At 38.8% G+C, this 9,573-nt stretch overlaps 2 long non-coding RNA genes and 1 other non-coding gene across 3 annotated transcripts; 2 read left to right on the top strand and 1 right to left on the bottom strand.

Moving 5' to 3' along the window:
* Positions 1-3,674: 3,674 nt before the first annotated feature.
* On the top strand, positions 3,675-6,956 carry LOC138947555 (uncharacterized). Its single transcript, XR_011449707.1, has 2 exons — positions 3,675-4,134; positions 4,318-6,956. It is a non-coding gene; the product is annotated as an uncharacterized lncRNA (long non-coding RNA).
* On the bottom strand, positions 5,060-8,114 carry LOC138947554 (uncharacterized). The gene is made up of 2 exons (XR_011449706.1): positions 7,505-8,114; positions 5,060-5,571 (listed from the first exon to the last, which is right to left on the bottom strand). It is a non-coding gene; the product is annotated as an uncharacterized lncRNA (long non-coding RNA).
* Positions 8,115-8,586: 472 nt separating this feature from the next.
* On the top strand, positions 8,587-8,660 carry Trnah-gug (transfer RNA histidin (anticodon GUG)). Its single transcript has one exon. It is a non-coding gene; the product is annotated as a tRNA-His (tRNA).
* Positions 8,661-9,573: the final 913 nt, after the last annotated feature.

Below are 9,573 nucleotides of genomic sequence, written 5' to 3'. Positions count from 1 at the left end.
ATGTGTACAAAAATTGAAAAACAACAAAGCGTGTGGTCAAGATAAAGTTATTAATGAGTATTTGAAAGCCTTTAACGATGGGATGACTGATATTGTTGTTAAGTTGTTTAATGTTGTGTTACAGTCTGGTAATGTTCCTACTCAGTGGTCCATTGGCGAAATTATCCCGCTGTATAAAAATAAGGGTTCCCAAACAGACCCAACTAATTATAGAGGAATAACAATACTTAGCTGCTTTGGTAAACTATTCACTGCGATTTTAAATACCAGATTATCGACTTTCTTGGAACTTAATGATAAGTTAGGTCAAGAACAGACAGGATTTCGTGCTGGTTTTTCAACATTAGATCATATCCTTACTTTGCATTGTGTTATAAAAAATTTTCTCCAAAAGAAAAAGCGTTTGTATTGTGCATTTGTCGACTATGAGAAAGCGTTCGATAAAGTTCGGCGAGCACTTTTATGGTAGAAATTAGTTAGCTTTGATGTTAATGGGAATTTTTTGAAAACTGTTAAAAATATGTATGATAAAGCAAAATCATGTATTAAAGTTAAAGGTGAATGTTCTGGTTATTTTCCTAGCATTTGTGGGGTCAGACAAGGAGAAAATTTGTCTCCCTTGTTTTTTGCTTTGTTTTTAAATGACCTAAAGCCGTATTTAGGGGAAACTAGTGATGGATTGACTTCTCTCTCTAGAGAAGCTGTTTCTCTTGGTATGGATGATGCTGATGTGAATGTAATGTTTCAACTGTTTGTATTATTGTACGCTGATGACACTGTGATTTGTGCTGAGTCTGAAACGAAATTGCAAGAATGCTTAGATAAAATGCATGCATACTGCTTGAAATGGAAACTGAATATTAATGTTAAAAAAACGAAAGTCATTGTTTTTTCAAGGGGTAAAATAAGAATTATACCTAAATTTACGTATGATGATAAGCCAATTGAAGTAGTCCTTGATGTGATGCACTTAGGGTTACAGATTAATTATGATAATACATTTTCGGTAGCACAAAAAAAATGTGTATGACCGTGCGTCAAGGGCTATGTTTGCTCTTCTTCGCACATGTAGACAACTCTCATTGCCCGTGGATATACAGATTGATCTATTTGACAAAATGATTGTTCCGATTTTACTATATGGCTGTGAAATTTGGGGTTCAGGTTCTTGCGATTTAGCTACGAAGCTTCAGTTGCGTTTTTATAAGATAGTTTTCAAACTAAGAAAATCCACCCCTAATGCAATGGTTTTTGGCGAACTTGGAAAATATCCCTTAGATGTCAACATGAAATGTAGAATGCTCTGTTATTGTTAACAAAAATAAAATTTCAAGTGTTGCTTACAGATTTACCTATAGACTATATTCGCAAAAGATGTTTACTTCTGACTATCTGTCATGCATAGAAAAAACGTTAAGTGATATAGGTCTTTCTGGGTTTTGGATACAACAAGAATTTGTTTCTCAATATACATCTACTTGGTTTAAAGAAAAAGTAAAGCGGTGTTTATATGACCAGTATATTCACAATTGGTTCTCAGAAATGGATACAAAAAACATTTTTTGTAATTATAGAATGTTTAAAGATAGTTTTGTGTGTGAAGACTACATTAAATCCTTGTCGTTCCAAAAAGTCGTTACACTCATGAAATTAAGAACTACAAATGCCAGTACAGAAAGAAAGAAACCTTAATATACCTAGAGCGAATCGCATTTGCAGAAAATGTACATCAGAAGATATAGGAGATGAGTATCATTATTTGTTTGTTTGTGACTTTTTCAATGAAAAAAGAGTAGAACTTATTCCACCATTCTACTGGAAAAAACCAAATTCACTTAAATACAAAAAAACTGTTCGTATCAAGAAATAAGAAATTGTTGACGAAACTCTTGGAATTTATAAAATTAATTAGTAGCAATTTTTCATAGTGCTGGGATTTGTTAACCGTATTTTCGTTTTGTGTCCCCCATTGCCAGGAATCAATGTGTGTGTGTGTGTGTTTGCATTTTCTGTACTATAATATTTTGTGTTCACTGTTTGTGTACTTTTGTTTTCCAAATATTTATTTTATTTTTTCTTTTCTTATCTTCTATTTTTCTTTTTGATCACTTGGTACTTTGTGCATTTTTGAATTTGCGAATATCGTTTATAATGCCCCTGGGTAATGAACAATAAAACTTGACTTGAAAAAACCCCAAAAAACTTGCATTTACCTTAGACATGTGTATTTAAAAAGAAATGTTAGAATATATTACAAGTTTGTGTGGCAGCAATAAAAAACAAGTCGCGTAAGGCGAAATTACTACATTTAGTCAAGCTGTGGAACTCCGCACAGAATGAAACTGAACGCACTGCATTTTTTCACAATGACCGTAGTCCGCCGCTAGTGCAAAAGGCAGTGAAAGTGACGAGCCTGTTTAGCGCGGTAGCGGTTGCACTGTGCTACATAGCACGCTTTACTGTACCTTTCTTCGTTTTAACTTTCTGAGCGTGTTTTTAATCCAGACATATCATATCTATATGTTTTTGGAATCAGGAACCGACAAGGAATAAGATCAAATTGTTTATATTAAACGATTTCGGAAATTTAATTGTAATCATAATTTTTATATTTTTAATTTTCAGAGCTTGTTTTTAATCCGAATATAACATATTTATATGTTTTTAACATCAGACCATGATGAAGAATAAAATAAAAATACTTTTGGATCATTTTATAAAAAAATAATTTTAATTACAATTTTCAGATTTTTAATGACCAAAGTCATAAATTAATTTTTAAGTCTCAATGCTGAAATGCAATACCGAAGTCCGGCCTTTGTCGAAGATTACTTGGCCAAAATTTCAATACTTTTGATTGAAAAATGAGGGTGTGACAGTGCCGCCTCAACGTTTACAAAAAGCCGGATATGACGTCATAAAAGACATTTATCGAAAAAAAAGTCAGGGGATATCATACCCAGGAACTCTCATGTAAAATTTCATAAAGATCGGTCCAGTAGTTTACTCTGAATCGCTCTACACACACACACACACACACGCACACACACACACACACACACACACACACACACACACACACACACACACACACACACACACACAGACACACACACACACATACACCACAACCCTCGTCTCGATTCCCCCTCTATGTTAAAACATTTAGTCAAAACTTGACTAAATGTAAAAACAAGTGACATAATGCGAAATTACTACATTTAGTCAAGCTGTGGAACTCACAGAATGAAACTGAACGCACTGCATTTTTTCACAATGACCGTAGTCCGCCGCTTGTGCAAAACGGAGTGAAACTGACGAGCCTGTTTAGCGCGGTAGTGGTTTCGCTGTTCTGCATAGCACGCTTTTCCGTGCCTCTCTTCGTTTTAACTTTCTGAGCGTGTTTTTAATCCAAACATATCATATCTATATGTTTTTGGAATCAAGAACCGACAAGGAATAAGATGAAATTGTTTTTAAATCGATTTCGGAAATTTTAATTTGATCTTAAATTTTTATTTTTAATTTTCAGAGCTTGATTTTAATCCAAATATAACATATTTATATGTTTTTGGAATCAGAAAATGATGAAAAATAAGCTGAACGTAAATTTATAAAAAAACCCATTGTAATTACAATTTTCAGATTTTTAATGACTAAAGTCATTAATTAATTTTTAAAGGTCCAGACCATGCTGTTTTAGCGTCAAAAACGCTTCGAATCGTGTTCCTGCGCGACCGAACACTTCCCGATGTTTGCAGTTAGTTAGAAAACCACTTTCTTACCGTCTTCAACAATGTTTGGTTTACTTCGGAATCTTCTAAGGCCGTAATCCGACGAATTTCGTGACCGAAGCGACGGATTTCTTCTCCAAAACGACCCGCCATTGTGCCGCGTGATCTTCGCGAGACTGGCTTATGAATAAATTATCCGTGACGTCACACTGTGTGAAGATGGTTGTTTACCAACATGGCAACAAGCGTAACTGCAGACGAAATTGAACCGTACATGTTCGAACTACCAGTTTCTCTCCTCGAATCAAGCATGAAAGATGAGGAGCGGAGGCCACTTCCAGCAGTAGTGAAAAGACAGTGACGATGAAAATTGCGACTCTGTTTGTCTCAGCGATCAAAGGTAAACACGCCCGCTCTCTGTGCTGAACTTATCGTCTGCTTTCGAGTCTGTGCTATTTTTTTCACTCTCGCCTTGTCAACGCACTCGCGAATAAGTGGGATATTGTTTAAGTGTTCATGCATTGCATGCACGAGTAAAAGAACAACAGCTCATCGCAGTTTTAACTGTTCTTGATTATTTCAGAGACTGGTGTCAGAGTGGCCACTGTACCTGTTGTATTGTGTGGGAGGGGCAGATTTGAGAGAGAGAGGAAGCTAGCCTGAGGTACATTGTAGAATGAAAACTTGCAGGGGAGCAAGAATGCATCACCAGCCACGAAGGTGTACATACAACTTTTTTTGAGGTGCCTATATTTGTTTGATTGTTAAATGTATGTATTTGTTGTTGTTTTTAAAGGCTATCAAGAAAACTGTTGTCATTTAAATTTGTAACACTCAGGCACATATAGTTTCACACACACACAAGATTAACTCACTTGCATGCCCACAGAAGAAGTTTGCTCTTCACATTGTTCTGTTGTTGTTGTTTTTATAATGTAATCATTGTAACATCAACACTCAGTAATAACCAATATTACAACACAATCACTTTTTCATCAGAACTCACTCACATACTACATGTATTAAACCCTGGTTTATGGACACTTGCATTTGTACTTTGCATGGGAAAGCAGCCTGAATTTCAGATGAACTTTAATAAAAGAAGATTTATATGTATGTTGCTCTAGATGCATGTTTTAATAAATAATAATGACATTCAGGAAAGTAAAAGGACTGTTGAAGTTTGCTGTTGTAAAATGTCTGATGATTAGGGTTCTGTTGCACATTTAGTGAATTGACTGTACCAATTGCTGTTATTATTTACACCCAATCAGTGCATCCACATGATATTATGTAGCTTAAATTAAAGAACATGTTTTGATGTGTTCAGAACATACCGACAAGTTGCACACTCACTGACTTTCCGAAAGAACAGGAAAGTTCTTCCTGCCTGTCTGGTCACTGCCATCAGAGACCTCTTTCTGTCACAGAGCTACACAGGCTTCAAATATATGTAAGATAAATAAAAGGTACATTACAACTCTCAACTGCGGGGTGTGTGTGTGTGTGGGGGGGGGGATGTGCATAACCATTGCATACTTAAGGTCGGCTTAAACTGCAAACAGAAATGTGGAGCTTGCATAACAATTCTTGCTTTGGCAGATTTGGAGATAGGCAGCCTCAGTCTATATAGTTGGTCACCAGTTGGGGCGTCCTGCTTGGTGACAACTTGAGCTTTGTCAACTGGTCTAGCTGTAGCAGTCAAAGTCTGGGCACTGTTGCATTGTAGTCTTGCTGTGTATGCAGAGCTTTGTTGTAGCTGCCATAGGCCAGTGTTGCCATAGACCAGTGTTAGGATCACCACCCCCTCAAACAGCTCCTTCAGTTAACCTGATGCCTGTTTTAGACAGAAAAAAAAGTTACCACAATCAGCAGAACTTTCACTGGAGAATGGGCATAATTCTTTCATACTTTCTTTCTCATAGCTTTTTTTGGTTTTTATAATCTCTTCATTACACTAAATAACATCCATCTTAAGACCTATTTTGAGCCTGAATTTAAGTTGACTAGTAATGATATTAATCATAATGTATTTATTTTTATAATGTACAAACTAGAGTATGTATGTGGATATGTGTGTGATGGTGCTGGTATGGATATGCGTGGTTTGGGTTATGTGTGTACTGATGTGTACATTTTATGTGTTTTGTATGTTTTGCGAGTGCGATTTTATGTGATGTTATTCTGTACACCAGCCAAAACAAAATGTCTGGTATATTAGATAATAAACGCACCTTTAAATTTATTAGCGACTACACCCCGTCACCCTGCAGTCCCCCTCCCCCCCATTACACCCTACACTTTTAACATTGTATAAAAAATCATGTCTCAATATAGGTCCCTAGTTACCTGGGAGGACGTTAAGCTCCATAATCAACATCAACAACGTATTGAATTGAATTGAAAAGCTGGGGTTAGGAGGTCTAACTTCTTGAATTAAAGTGGGTTTTTTCTCAGGTGCATGTAGTTTTTTATTTGCTTGAAATCATGGTGTATTCTGGTTGTAAGAGAAGAGTCAATTTCCTTGTAAGCCTGCAAAATTAAGATTTGTCATTTTTGAAGTACATTTTTGTAAGAGTCCAAAATAGTCCAGGATAAGGAGGAAAAACATAGGGTGGGTCAGGAAATCTGAAACATTGCATAGTTTTGTTTTGCCTATGTAGACACAAAAAGTACTGAGTACTTCCCCCCCCCCCCCCCCCCCAAGAGAGCATAGCTGTTTTAATTATTTTAATGCCACTGTTAGCAAGAGGAGTACTACAGACAGCAATCAAACAGTGGATTTTTTCTGTAGACATTGTTATTTCTGTTTAGGTGTTTCAGTAGTTTTCTATGCGGATAAATCATGCTGCATGATCACTAGAAACAATCCAGCTCTGTAGCATGCAAGTTTTTTAAAGGTTTTTTTCCCATGTTACTCTGAGAGAAAAAAACAACCCACAGAGATAAAGTTGAACTGGCAGTTTGACTGAAGCAGTGGTAATAACACAGAGTTGTGCTCTTCCTACAATCAATTTTTTTTATGTGGATGATGATGTCCATACATGTACAGTTTGGTTGTATTATTTTGCTAGACTATTTGTTTCTGTTAGATATATCTGCTCACATGATTGTTGTTCATAATTTGACATTACATTTACTGCTGATCAAAATGTATTGTTGGAATAGGTCTGCTTAATATTCTGACTGCAGTTTTGTAATAAAATCAAATAACACAGATGTTTTAAGTATCAAAGTGCTTTTCACACACGCACACACACCCACACACGCACGCACGCACACACACACACACACACTCACACACTATGAGTATGACTGCAAACATGAATTTGTACTTGTATTAATTATAATTACTGTATTACAGAACCTGATCTGAAAAAAAGGACAACAGCAAATTATTCATGCAAGCTTGCTGTATTAACGATTTCTTTATCCATTTAATACAACACTGAATTAAAAGATAACAACTATAACAACGTGTGTGTGTTTGTGTGAATGTCTATGTGTATATGGACGGACACTGATTAAACCTGAGACTCATCGATTACCCAGGTGAGTGTAAAAGAGGGAGAGAGAGAGGGAACTTTAAGGTGGGTGCATGGGGACGGGCATGTAGTAACAGATATATGTTTTAATCTGTAATCTTAACACATGTGCTTAAAATTAGGAACAGATGCCATTCCACTACAAATACTGTCAGTCTGACAAAAACGCCCAGTGACACTGAACCCCTATCCCTTACAGAACACATTCAGTATACATGTACTCACTTCCTTTCGTCTGCGTTTAGTGAAAGCAGATCGTTCTGATGACACTGATTGGTATCCGGTTTCTGACCTCCTGTGAGTGGTCAACAATTGTCGGAACTGGAACTGCGTTAGGCAACAGCTGTTTTGTGTGTGCCAGGTTTTCTTGCCGGCTTAACTGCGTTCGCATTGGAAGAAAGTGTCGCGAAACACAGCACATCGTGTTGGCCGTTTCCAGTTAATCAGTCTTGCTGCAGAAGTTGTAAGCCCATCGGAAAAAGGTGACAACTGATGCCTGAACCTTTTTTCTATACTTCATAGCTATCAGCAGCCGTGCGCATTCCTTCGGCGTGCTGTTGATGCTCGATTTAGGCAAACGCCCACTTGAGCGTAAGCTGTAACTTTCGGTTTCCAAACACAAAGTGACGTCACAGCCGGTTCTCGTCTACTGGCGGCCATTTCGAAGTCTCGTTTAGCAGACGAATTTGGCGGAACGTTTTTAATTAAATCACAATGATTAAGCTACGAATCGGTGAATTTCTTTACATTTTTGGAATCTTTAGGTGCATTTCTCTAACCTTCAGTCATCGGTTAGTGGTTCTAATAACCTTTAAAACAGCGTGGTCTGGTCCTTTAAGCCTCCAAGTTGAAATGCATTACCAAAGTCCGGGCTTAGGTCAAAGATTACTTGACCAAAATGTCAACCAATTTAATTGAAAAATGAGGGCGTGACAGTGCTGCCTCAACTTTCACAAAAAGCCGGATATGACGTCCTCAAAAGTATTGATCGAAAAAATGGACAAAAAATTCCGGGGATATCATTCCCAGGAACTCTCATGTAAAATTTCATAAAGATCGGTCCAGTAGTTTGGTCTGAATCGCTCTACACACACGCACAGACAGACACACACACACACACACACACACACACACACACACACACACACACACACACACACACCACACACACACACATATACACCATGACCCTCGTCTCGATTCCCCTGCTAAGTTAAAACATTTAGTCAAAACTTGACTAAATGTAAAAAGAAAAGAAGATAGCTCGCTACAGGAGGTGAACGAACCAACTTTATTACTCAAGGACCGGCCCCCGTAGCGCAGTGGTTAGCGCATCGGGCTGTGGGCCGGGAGGTCGTGGGTTCGAATCCCATCAGGGTCATGTGGGTTTTTCGGGCTACGGTCGGCTCCTACCTAGAGTGGAAGTGCTATGGTTCCTATGGGAAGGCTGGAATCACACAGCCGAGTGTCATTCACTTAACGAATGCGACTTTGAGGGTGCTCAGGTTCTGTTTACCTGACCAACACCGCAGGTGCGGCAGTTCTCGAGCCTGGTTGACACCAGGATATATTATGACAGTAAGCGTAGAGTGCTGCCCTGTCACGTAGTCTCAAACCAAATTGGAAATCCATAGCATCATCATTATAATCATCCTCATCTCATTAATCATCCAAAATTATAAATTGTCCTTGCTCTTGTGGCCCTTCATGCCCGGAGCTCTCATGGTGACCTTGGTCTCAGTGTTCCTGTTCCATCCTTCCCTGAATAGTACTTCTGCTGTCAGTCTTCAACGTGTGACGTTCTGGGGGGTCGACGGAGGGACGTGGTGGCGGTCTGCTCTCTGGAGGGGACCCTCACTCAGTCTGGCTCCGCGACTTAGCAGTCAATGTCGTTAGTAGGGGGCATAGTAGGTAGTGGGCTGCGTCCGTTAGCTCGGGACAGACCCACTACTGAACACCGTCGAAGTGACTCAGCAGAAGTGCAGTGTCATCTTCCGAGGGTAGCCTACCGCAACGACCCGACATCCCTCCCTGGAGCGTCTGTAAAATCGACAAGTCTGGCAGCGGAACGAAATTCAGATGTGGATGGAGCAGCGAGTGCAGGGACGGGGCGGCGTGAGAGCACACCGGGACAAGGAACAGGTGCAAGGGAAAAAAAACAAAAAACAACTTTATTACTCAAGGATGGAGATTTTAGGCTCACGCCTAGTCTTACTAGTGAGCTGAGGCGAGCAGGTCGTACTCATTGTGCTGCATTGTAGCAGTAAAAGGGAACCGGCAGGATCAAGGTCGGC

This window comes from Littorina saxatilis, linkage group LG14 (assembly GCF_037325665.1).
Source record: "Littorina saxatilis isolate snail1 linkage group LG14, US_GU_Lsax_2.0, whole genome shotgun sequence".
NCBI lineage: Eukaryota > Metazoa > Mollusca > Gastropoda > Littorinimorpha > Littorinidae > Littorina > Littorina saxatilis.
This window is presented reverse-complemented; position numbering and strand designations above follow the sequence as displayed.